The 12716-nt window shown below is 43.5% G+C and overlaps 1 pseudogene across 1 annotated transcript in view; it reads right to left on the bottom strand.

Moving 5' to 3' along the window:
- The window catches only part of LOC311099840 (ryanodine receptor 1-like), a 74663-nt pseudogene that overhangs the window by 6589 nt on the left and 55358 nt on the right, over positions 1–12716 (bottom strand). Inside the window, exons 86-91 of the transcript in view lie at positions 8641–8721; positions 8407–8495; positions 7954–8082; positions 7756–7860; positions 974–1055; positions 1–872 (exon numbers count right to left, since the gene is read on the bottom strand). The exon at positions 1–872 is cut by the window's left edge and continues 435 nt beyond it. The product of the transcript in view is annotated as a ryanodine receptor 1-like (transcript). The remainder of the gene's footprint in view (positions 873–973; positions 1056–7755; positions 7861–7953; positions 8083–8406; positions 8496–8640; positions 8722–12716) is intronic.

Genomic DNA, 12716 nt, shown 5'->3' with positions numbered 1-12716 from the left:
CTTCCTCACTCTGCGGTACTGCCGTCGCAGGTTACGGAAGGTGAAGATACTCAGGAAGTTCAATAAGCTGTTGATGAAGTCTGCAAAGGCAGAGATGGACTCTGGCTCTCCTTCCTCTCCATTGCCCTCTTCATCTCCACCTCCTCCTGCTGCCTCAGTTTCTCCTTCAGCCGGCTCATCATCATCCTCCTCCTTCTCCTCCTCCTCTTGCTCCGAGATCTGGGAGGCGATGTTCATCTCAAAGATGGTGTCCTCACAGAAGTTGACAAACATCTCCATCTTTTCCGACTCGCCCCCCTCATTGACCACGTCAAAGATGAACTGTCGTTTGGACTCTCTGACCTGAGGCATCTCCCACTGTGTGCGGTTAACCTCGCTGATCTCAAAGTAAATACGCTCTATCTTCCTGCTGGCACCCATGATCTCTATACGGCCCAGGAAGGGGCGGAAGTAGTTGAGAACACTCTCTGCCTGCTCTAGGAAGTTCTTCAGCCTGAGGTCATGAGGCACATGTTCAGACAGGTTGGTCAGCAACACTGCAATGTTAAAGCCAATGTCTTTAGCTGGCTCCTGGAAGCGGTCGGCAAACTCCTCAAAGTTGATCATGTCGTTCTCATCAGCCTCTGAGCAGGACAACAGGAATTGGATCTCGGAGGGAGAATACTGTTTCTGGCTGTCCATGGCCTTCTGAAAGTCTTTCTTAGAGATTAACCCTCGGGGGTCGGTCACGTAATCACGGAAGGCGTCTGACGCCACAATGTCCTTCAGTTTGAGGAACATGTCAAAGAACTTGAGGATCATCTCCACGTTGCTGGAGGACTCCACCAGCATGTCCACCATCTGACGGGCAATGGTGCCATTCACCACATTACCTGAAACACGGCATAACATGGAGGAAAATCATGGAGGCGGGAGAAATTAAAGAGAAAAACAACAGAAAGATAGAAATTCTGTCATACAAATGTCCTTTTACCCTCTAGTAGAGAGAGTAGCATGACCACCATGTCTTTCTGGAGGTCCAGTAGCTCCTTCAGAAGTCCAATCTGGCTGGAGTCCTACGAGACAGAACAAACACACACAACGCTTCACAACAATGACATTTACTGTTACTACAGTGCATTTCAGGCCTGTAGACTTCTAATGATCATGAAGATTATTATTCTGCCAAAGGAATCTCAATTTGTTGAAGAATCTAGAAGTATTCATGCAGTGAAAGGGATGGTCCGAACCCATTTGGTTTGGATTTCAGGCCAAACACCTTACATTAATACTGTAAATATTTTATGAGTTTATCACAGCATAATGAGTTTCCCAATCTGTATGAATCTGGAGAAAAATATGTCCTAACTTCCATCTTCTTCAAAAAATTCACCTCAGTGGTTAAAAAAGTAATTGCTTAATTAACTCAGGAACCACACCTGAGTGGAAGCACCTTCTTTCAATATACTTTTATCTCTAAAGCATTTCCATTATTTTGGCAATTACCTGTTTGTACTCAGTCTAAGAAATAGATTATTAACTGGTACAAAACTGCCATTACAGTAAATGCTTATGTCAAAACTGCCATTACACTAAATGCTTATGTCAAAACTGCCAGTACAGTAAATGCTTGTGTAAAAACTGCCATTACAGTAAACGCTTGTGTAAAAACTGCCATTACAGTAAACACTTATGTCAAAACTGCCATTACGGTAAATGCTTATGTTAAAACTGCCATTACAGTAAATGCTTGTCAAAACTGCCATTACAGTAAATGTTTGTCAAAACTGCCATTACAGTAAATGCTTGTCTCCACGGTAAGACAGAATGAGATTAAGGTTAGAGGGATATCGTCTTACCCTTAAGATATTCCTTTGCTTGCATTTTATTGGGATACACATTTAAAATATTTAATCATAAACAATTAACCAATCAGGAAAATTGTAATTTTACCACATCAACTTACATTTTACATGTAGACAACTTACAATTCAAGAGAGCCTGTAAGTTCACTTGGTTTCTGGCCAACAACATATAGTTTAAGAATTCTTAAAAGTAGCTTAGTGGCAGGTAGCTTAGTGGTTAAGAGCGTTGTGCCAGTAACCGAAAGGTCGCTGGTTCTAATCCCCGAGCCGACTAGGTGAAAAATCTGTCAATGTGCCCTTGAGCAAGGCACTTAACCCTGATTGCTCCTGTAAGTCGCTCTGGATAAGAGCGTCTGCTAAATGTGTAAAATGTCAAAAGAATATACATTTTACACAGAAAGACTAGAGAGCAGCATACATCTCCAACTTTATGCTGGGGCAATGTTAGAATTAGTCAGAAAGCAACACGTCGGAAATTAACGGCATACACACACACACTATCAAACATTACTGTGTCCAGGTCACGCTAACCACTGCATGCTCTATCAGGGGGATGTTAAAGGGCTGTCCCTTTTCTCAGCGAGCTTTACATTCACCTGCTTTTAAGCGTTTCACTTTCCTATCCCTAATGCAGACCGTTAAACAAGTTTAGCAAAGTGTGGAATGAGAATCCTGCATACAGCAAGTAGGTTAGTAATGTCATTGTATAAAGTGCTTGACGTTAACCAAATAAAGCAGTTTTCATTGTTGCAGTAGGTTGTTTTCATTGTTTTGGAGGTTGACATACAATATTATTGCATTACAAAATAAGTCATTTTCTAGTTCTTATTCCAGCTTTAAAGGCAGGTGAGTATAAAACAAACCGAAAAAAGGAAAGTAGGGAAGAATCAGGAACAAACTGGTAAACACCCAATCACGTCAATGATAGAAATATTAAATGAATACATACTTTACCCTGCATAGACCATGTGAAAGACAGTTTACATAATCAATATCTCATAGGATTTGTAAACATTAAAAACATAAAGACAGTGCTACATTTCAAAGTACTTTGCCACATGGTTTTTACGGTTGGCTATAGTTTCATCAAGGTGTTACGTACTAACATTACACCACTAATATATTTCATTATCAGTACATATCATTTATCAATCTACTAACTATTTACTTATAACTAACATACAGTGGGGAAAAAAAGTATTTAGTCAGTCACCAATTGTGCAAGTTCTCCCACTTAAAAAGATGAGAGAGGCCTGTAATTTTCATCATAGGTACACGTCAACTATGACAGACAAAATGAGGGAAAAAAATCCAGAAAATCACATTGTAGGCCTAGCCAGTCTCCAGCTCTCAACCCCATAGAAAATCTTTGGAGGGAGTTGAAAGTCCGTGTTGCCCAGCGGCAGCCCCAAAACATCACTGCTCTAGAGGAGATCTGCATGGAGGAATGGGCCAAAATACCAGCAACAGTGTGTGAAAACCTTGTGAAGACTTACAGAAAACGTTTGACCTGTGTCATTGCCAACAAAGGGTATATAACAAAGTATTGAGAAACTTTTGTTATTGACCAAATACTTATTTTCCACCATAATTTGCAAATAAATTCATTAAAAATCCTACAATGTGATTTTCTGGATTTTTTCCCCTAATTTTGTCTGTCATAGTTGACGTGTACCTATGATGAAAATTACAGGCCTCTCTCATCTTTTTAAGTGGGAGAACTTGCACAATTGGTGGCTGACTAAATACTTTTTTTCCCCACTGTACTTACAGTATGGCGTTACTTTCTTCAATTAAAAGGAGTACCACTGTTCAATAGTGTTCCAGTCATGTATGTGGTGTGTCTGCAAGCCAGTACATTTGTGTGAATGTCAGGTAGAAAAAGAGAGTGTGCATGAGGAGATATCTGTGAGGCTGGTTGCTTTATGCATGGGAGTAAGAGAGGACACTTTCATGTAACAGCGGTTTTAGCATCACAATACGATTTAGTTCACCATTCCAGATTCAGTTTCTACAAACTACTTTCACTGTAAATATATTTTTTGGAAATTACAGACTTATCAGTGAAACAATGCAACAAAAGTGTTCAAGTTGTTGGCTTGAAAGGCGTTTGTTAAATGCATAGTTGGCAGTCAAATGTAAGTTCATTGCGAATTTTCACCCCAGCAATGGTAACACAGATCACTGATATGTGAAATCACAATCCTCTAGTAAAAAGTGCACAAAATAGCTTATCTATACCATGAACTGTAGATGTAAATTGGTGTACAGCGTAGTTGCTGACAGATCTTTGTGGGCATTTACATGTCAGATATATATATATATATATATTTATCAACCCATGGAGGTCTGGATTTGGAGTCACCCTCAAAATTAAAGTGGAAAACCACACTACAGGCTGATCCAACTTTGATGTAATGTCCTTAAAACACGTCAAAATGAGGCTCAGTAGTGTGTGTGGCCTCCACGTGCCTGTATGACCTCCCTACAACACCTGGGCATGCTCCTGATGAGGTGGCGGATGGTCTCCTGAGGGATCTCCTCCCAGACCTGGACTAAAGCATCCGCCAACTCCTGGACAGTCTGTGGTGCAACGTGGCGTTGGTGGATGGAGCAAGACATGATGTCCCAGATGTGCTCAATTGGATTCAGGTCTGAGGAACGGGCGGGCCAGTCCATAGCATCAATGCCTTCCTCTTGCAGGAACTGCTGACACACTCCAGCCACATGAGGTCTAGCATTGTCTTGCATTAGGAGGAACCCAGGGCCAACAGCACCAGCATATGGTCTCACAAGGGGTCTGAGGATCTCATCTCGGTACCTAATGGCAGTCAGGCTACCTCTGGCGAGCACATGGAGGGCTGTGCGGCCCCCCAAAGAAATGCCACCCCACACCATGACTGACCCACTGCCAAACCGGTCATGCTGGAGGATGTTGCAGGCAGCAGAACGTTCTCCACGGCGTCTCCAGACTCTGTCACGTCTGTCACATGTGCTCAGTGTGAACCTGCTTTCATCTGTGAAGAGCACAGGGCGCCAGTGGCGAATTTGCCAATCTTGGTGTTCTCTGGCAAATGCCAAACGTCCTGCACGGTGTTGGGCTGTAAGCACAACCCCCACCTGTGGACGTCGGGCCCTCATACCACCCTCATGGAGTCTGTTTCTGACCGTTTGAGCAGACACATGCACATTTGTGGCCTGCTGAAGGTCATTTTGCAGGGCTCTGGCAGTGCTCCCCCTGCTCCTCCTTGCACAAAGGTGGAGGTAGCAGTCCTGCTGCTGGGTTGTTGCCCTCCTACGGCCTCCTCCACGTCTCCTGATGTACTGGCCTGTCTCCTGGTAGCGCCTCCATGCTCTGGACACTACGCTGACAGACACAGCAAACCTTCTTGCCACAGCTCGCATTGATGTGCCAACCTGGATGAGCTGCACTACCTGAGCCACTTGTGTCGGTTGTAGACTCCGTCTCATGCTACCACTAGAGTGAAAGCACCGCCAGCATTCAAAAGTGACCAAAACATCAGCCAGGAAGCATAGGAACTGAGAAGTGGTCTGTGGTCACCACCTGCAAAACCAGTCCTTTATTGGGGGTGTCTTACTAATTGCCTATACTTTCCACCTGTTGTCTATTCCATTTGCACAACAGCATGTGAAATTTATTGTCAATCAGTGTTGCTTCCTAAGTGGACAGTTTGATTTCACAGAAGTGTGATTGACTTGGAGTTACATTGTGTTGTTTAAGTGTTCCCTTTATTTTTTTGAGCAGTGTATATATATATATATATATATATATATATATATATACATACACACACACAGTGGGGGAAAAAAGTATTTAGTCAGCCACCAATTGTGCAAGTTCTCCCACTTAAGAAGATGAGAGAGGCCTGTAATTTTCATCATAGGTACACGTCAACTATGACAGACAAAATGAGGGAAAAAAATCCAGAAAATCACATTGTAGGATTTTTAATGAATTTATTTGCAAATTATGGTGGAAAATAAGTATTTGGTCACCTACAAACAAGCAAGATTTCTGGCTCTCACAGACCTGTAACTTCTTCTTTAAGAGGCTCCTCTGTCCTCCACTCGTTACCTGTATTAATGGCACCTGTTTGAACTTGTTATCAGTATAAAAGACACCTGTCCACAACCTCAAACAGTCACACTCCAAACTCCACTATGGCTAAGACCAAAGAGCTGTCAAAGGACACCAGAAACAAAATTGTAGACCTGCACCAGGCTGGGAAGACTGAATCTGCAATAGGTAAGCAGCTTGGTTTGAAGAAATCAACTGTGGGAGCAATTATTAGGAAATGGAAGACATACAAGACCACTGATAATCTCCCTCGATCTGGGGCTCCACGCAAGATCTCACCCCTTGGGGTCAAAATGATCACAAGAACGGTGAGCAAAAATCCCAGAACCACACGGGGGGACCTAGTGAATGACCTGCAGAGAGCTGGGACCAAAGTAACAAAGCCTACCATCAGCGACACACTACGCCGCCAGGGACTCAAATCCTGCAGTGCCAGACGTGTCCCCCTGCTTAAGCCCGTACATGTCCAGGCCCGCCTGAAGTTTGCTAGAGTGCATTTGGATGATCCAGAAGAGGATTGGGAGAATGTCATATGGTCAGATGAAACCAAAATAAAACTTTTTGGTAAAAACTCAACTCGTCGTGTTTGGAGGACAAAGAATGCTGAGTTGCATCCAAAGAACACCATACATTTTTACATTTACATTTTAGTCATTTAGCAGACGCTCTTATCCAGAGCGACTTACAGGAGCAATTAGGGTTAAGTGCCTTGCTCAAGGGCACATTTACGTCATTTAGCAGACGCTCTTATCCAGAGCGACTCACAAATTGGTGCATTCACCCTATAGCCAGTGGGATAACCACTTTACATTTTTTTTTTTTGGGGGGGTAGGGGGGGGGGGGTAGAAGGATTACTTTATCCTATCCCAGGTATTCCTTAAAGAGGTGGGGTTTCAAATGTCTCCGGAAGGTGGTGAGTGACTCCGCTGTCCTGGCGTCGTGAGGCATGAAGACAGTCCATACCTACTGTGAAGCATGGGGGTGGAAACATCATGCTTTGGGGCTGTTTTTCTGCAAAGGGACCAGGACGACTGATCCGTGTAAAGGAAAGAATGAATGGGGCCATGTATCGTGAGATTTTGAGTGAAAACCTCATTCCATCAGCAAGGGCATTGAAGATGAAACGTGGGTGGGTCGTTCAGCATGACAATGATCCCAAACACACCGCCCGGGCAACGAAGGAGTGGCTTCGTAAGAAGCATTTCAAGGTCCTGGAGTGGCCTAGCCAGTCTCCAGATCTCAACCCCATAGAAAATCTTTGGAGGGAGTTGAAAGTCTGTGTTGCCCAGCGACAGCCCCAAAACATCACTGCTCTAGAGGAGATCTGCATGGAGGAATGGGCCAAAATACCAGCAACAGTGTGTGAAAACCTTGTGAAGACTTACAGAAAACGTTTGACCTGTGTCATTGCCAACAAAGGGTATATAACAAAGTATTGAGAAACTTTTGTTATTGACCAAATACTTATTTTCCACCATAATTTGCAAATAAATTCATTAAAAATCCTACAATGTGATTTTCTGTTTTTTTTTTCTCATTTTGTCTGTCATAGTTGACGTGTACCTATGATGAAAATTACAGGCCTCTCTCATCTTTTTAAGTGGGAGAACTTGCACAATTGGTGGCTGACTAAATACTTTTTTTCCCCACTGTATATATATACACACACACACACAAACTATGTAATTTCCTCATGCACATCCAACTTTCGTGTAAGATACACAATGTGTGGTTTCTAGGGGAATAGTAGCCATGTTTTGTGTGGTGAGATGTGTAGGTGTACATGTTGATGTTGAGGCAGCTAGCTTATACCTGTGCCAGCTTCATCATCATGTGGGCAAAGACGTGGAGGAAGCCTACCACTGCATCCCACAGCCTGCTGTGGGTCAGGGACTGCTGATTGCCTGTACATGGACCCTGAGGGGAGACCACCAGGTACATACGGTCACATACATACCCAGTAACATCCAGTCATCTACATACTGTACAGATGAATGGGTTTATACTCACCTGGATGTACTCAGTCAGACTGTTGAAGATCTGTTTAGCCACTATCATGGCCTTGGAGAAGTTCTTCTTGCCTGGCTCATCGATGATCTCTTTACCAGAGTAATACCAGTAGAAATCACTGATTGACTCCTTTAGAGAGAGCGAGAGATAAATATTTTTCCTAGCCACCTTGCTTCTGCATCTGCATTTCTTGCTCTTTGTAGTTTAAGGCTGGGTATCTGTATAGCACTTTATGACAACTGCTGACGTAAAAAGGGCTTTATAAAATTCATGGTGAAAGGGATAACAGTTGAAAAAGAAATGGAAAGCCGCACACTCTAGGAGCTCAGATGCAATAATTTAATATCCTAATAACCAACGTTTGGACAGACAAGCTGTCTTCATCAGGGTATAAAAAAGGGATAACAGGACACCTCTTTAACAGGTATGTGTTAATAGTCAGAGTCCCAGTACCTGCAGTCGGAGGAGGTAATCCACAGTGCAGATGATGATGTTGATAGTGGTGGTGCTGCCGGTCTGTGTTCGCAAGTAGTTCTGGAAATCTGGAGTAAAAACAGAGAGTCCACTCAAATAGACTGCCAACATTTGACTAGCATTACAGCAAGTCATGATTCAAGTGTTGCTGTGCCCCCAAAGACAAATCCATCATTCCCTAAATAGAACACCATTGGATAATATTCTTCTCACCGTTATTGTGGCCCTCACAGAGCAGCTGCAACATGCGGAACAGATCACAGGTAAACTCATCATCCGACATGACTTTCTCACCTGGAGGGGAGAGACAAAGGGACAGAGCATCAGACTAGATCTAGGAGTACTGGATGTCTTTGACAGTAGGAGGGTTCAGGCAGGCTGCCTCTCTCTATCTGTATGTAATGTAGGTGGGAGGCTAACTAGAGAATTTGAGTGTCAGCCAGTGCGTACCATGGTCAGCAGCACACATGCTTGCAGCAATAAGGTGAGTGTGATTATAATTTCACAGCTCTCCATCACGTCTGCATAATCATATTAGTAAGAGCTGCAATAACCTCCTCCTTACAGACTGTCCATCTTCCTTTAGTTCATACTGAGTTGTTCACTGTAACTACAATATAGAAAACGTCAAACACTTGCTGAATCATGGCCAATAGGTTGGCATGTACTGTAAAAGCACATTCACAGCAACAAGCAACGATAAGACCTTCTGCAATTTTAGACACATAATCAAACACTATTATGTCACATACATTAACACATAAAGAAACAGTCGTCCATCAACACTGAAAACACAGTATACTATATACACAGTATACACACATAAAATTACATGGTCACATCAACATGTATAGATACAATGGACATCACTGTATACTGCACAGACATACAACGTAATGGAGAAGTTGACCCTGTCAGTTCCTCAGTCAGTGCATGCAGCACAGACCTACTGCACTCCTCGAACTCCACTGAGTTTGGGTTAAGAGGGCCAGGGTTTGGACTTGTGTCCAAGCAAGGTGGAGTGGAGGAGGGATGATGTCATTGTGGGGGGATTACAGTGTAAATCATGTGAGGGTTCAGAGGTGGGTGGGGCAGACAGTGCTGATCTAGGATCAGTTTTGCCTTTCAGATCATTAAAAAATAAGATTACAGTGCTTTCGGAAAGTATTCAGACCCCTTGACTTTTTCCACATTGTTACATTAAATCCTTATTCTAAAATGGATTAAAGAAATAAAAATCCTCAGCAATCTACACGCAATACCCCATAATGAAAAAGTGAAAACAGGTTTTAAGAATTTTTTGCAAATTTATAAAACACAAAAACAGAAATACCTTATTTACATAAGTATTCAGACCCTTTGCTAAGATACTTGAAATTGAGCTCAGGTGCATCCTTGAGATGTTTCTACAACTTGATTGGAGTCCACCTGTGGTAAATTCGATTGATTGGACATGATTTGGAAAGGCACACACCTGTCTATATAAGTTCCCACAGTTGACAGTTCATGTTAGAGCAAAAACAAAGCCATGAGGTCGAAGGAATTGTCCATAGAGCTCCGAGACAGGATTGTGTCGAGGCACAGTTCTGGGGAATGGTACCATAACATTCTACAGTATTGAAGCTCCCCAAGAACTCAGTGGCCTCCATCATACTTAAATGGAAGAAGTTTGGAACCACCAAGACTCTTCCCTAGAGCTGGCCGCCTGGCCAAACTGAGCAATCGGGGGAGAAGTGCCTTGGTCAGGGAGGTGACCAAGAACCCGATGGTCACTCTGACAGCGCTCATGAGTTCCTCTGTGGAGATGGGAGAACATTCCAGAAGGACAACCATCTCTGCAGCACTCCACCAATCAGGCCTTTATGGTAGAGTGGCCAGACGAAAGCCACTCCTCAGTAAAAGGCACATGACAACCCCCTTGGAGTTTTCCAAAAGGCACCTAAAGAACTCTCAGACCATGAAAAACAAGATTATCTGGTCTGAGGAAACCAAGATTGAACTCTTTGGCCTGAAGGCCAAGCGTCACATCTGGAGGAAACCTGGCACCATCGCTACGGTGAAGCATGGTGGCAGCATCATGTTCTGGGGATGTTTTTCAGCGGCAGGGACTGGGAGCCTAGTCAGAATCGAGGGAAAGATGAACGGAGCAAAGTACAGAGAGATCCTCTGTAGAGAGAGGTCCTCTGTAGCTCAGCTGGTAGAGCACGGCGCTTTTAACGCCAGGGTAGTGGGTTCGATCCCCGGGACCACCCATACACAAAAATGTATGCACGCATGACTGTAAGTCGCTTTGGATAAAAGTGTCTGCTAAATGGCATGTTATTATATTTTTATATTATTATCCTTGATGAAAACTTGCTCCAGTGCACTCAGGACCTCAGACTGGGGTGAATGTTCACCTTCCAACAGGACAACGACACTAAGCACACAGCCAAGACAACGCAGGAGTGGCTTCGGGACAAATCTCTGAATGTCCTTGAGTGGCCCAGCCAGAGCCCGGACTGTAATCGCTGCCAAAGGTGCTTCAACAAAGTACTGAGTAAAGGGTCTGAATACTTGTGTAAATGTAATTTCATATTATTTTTTATACATTTGCAAACATTTCTAAAAACCTGTTTTTGCATTGTCATTATGGGGTATTGTGTGTAGATTGATGAGGGGGGAAAAAAACATTTAATCCATTTTAGAATAAGGCCATAACGTAACAAAATTTGGAAAAAGTCAAAGGGTCTGAATACTTTCTGAATGCTGGTTATGGACTGATCCTAGATCAGCACTCCTATTCTGAGATGCTTTGTGGATACGGGCCCAGAGTTACAAACACTGAGGATGAATATGAGAGATCGATAGATCCAGATATTGCGCTAATTCCGTCCTCAGGAATTCTTATAATCACAATAGTGGTGAGCTTCGGAGGTTCAGTAGATCTGTGGTTAGCCACTCAAGGGGAAAAAACGCTTTTCAGTCATTGTTTGTTGCTAGGACTCATTACTCTGAGTGTTTAATAGGTTTACTATGAATACAGTACATAGTCATGTCCAGTAAGGGAAAAAAGTATTTGATCCCCTGCTGATTTTGTACGTTTGCCCACTGCCAAAGACATGATCAGTCTATAATTTTAATGGTAGGTTTATTTGAACAGTGAGAGACAGAATAACAACAACAAAAATCCAGAAAAACGTATGTCAAAAATGTTATAAATTGATTTGCATTTTATTGAGGGAAATAAGTATTTGACCCCTCTGCAAAACATGACTTAGTACTTGGTGGCAAAACCCTTGTTGTCAATCTCAGAGGTCAGACGTTTCTTGTAGTTGGCCACCAGGTTTGCACACATCTCAGGAGGGATTTTGTCCCACTCCTCTTTGCAGATCTTCTCCAAGTCATTAAGGTTTCGAGGCTGACGTTTGGCAACTCGAACCTTCAGCTCCCTCCACAGATTTTCTATGGGATTAAGGTCTGGAGACTGGCTAGGTCACTCCAGGACCTTAATGTGCTTCTTCTTGAGCCACTCCTTTGTTGCCATGGCCGTGTGTTTTGGGTCATTGTCATGCTGGAATACCCATCCACGACCCATTTTTCAATGCCCTGGCTGAGGTTCTCACCCAAGATTTGACGGTACATAGCCCCGTCCATCGTCCCTTTGATGCGGTGAAGTTGTCCTGTCCCCTTAGCAGAAAAACACCCCCAAAGCATAATGTTTCCACCTCCATGTTTGATGGTGGGGATAGTGTTCTTGGGGTCATAGGCAGCATTCCTCCTCCTCCAAACACGGCGAGTTGAGTTGATGCCAAAGAGCTCCATTTTGGTCTCATCTGACCACACAACTTTCACCCAGGTCTCCTCTGAATCATTCAGATGTTCATTGGCAAACTTCAGACGGGCATGTATATGTGCTTTCTTGAGCAGGGGGACCTTGCGGGCGCTGCATGATTTCAGTCCTTCACGGCGTAGTGTGTTACCAATTGTTTTCTTGGTGACTATGGTCCCAGCTGCCTTCAGATCATTGACAAGATCCTCCCGTGTAGTTCTGGGCTGATTCCTCACCATTCTCATGATCATTGCAACTCCACGAGGTGAGATCTTGCATGGAGCCCCAGGCCGAGGGAGATTGACAGGTCTTTTGTGTTTCTTCCATTTGCGAATAATTGCACCAACTGTTATCACCTTCTCACCAAGCTGCTTGGCGATGGTCTTGTAGCCCATTCCAGCCTTGTGTAGGTCTACAATCTTATCCCTGACATCCTTGGAGAGCTCTTTGGTCTTGGCTATGGTGGAGAGTTTGGAAT

The sequence above is a fragment of the Coregonus lavaretus genome (genome assembly GCF_964263955.1).
Source record: "Coregonus lavaretus genome assembly, chromosome: 24".
Taxonomy (NCBI): Eukaryota; Metazoa; Chordata; class Actinopteri; order Salmoniformes; family Salmonidae; genus Coregonus; species Coregonus lavaretus.
The sequence above is the reverse complement of the archived record's forward strand: the minus strand, read 5'-3'. Positions and strand labels throughout refer to the sequence as shown.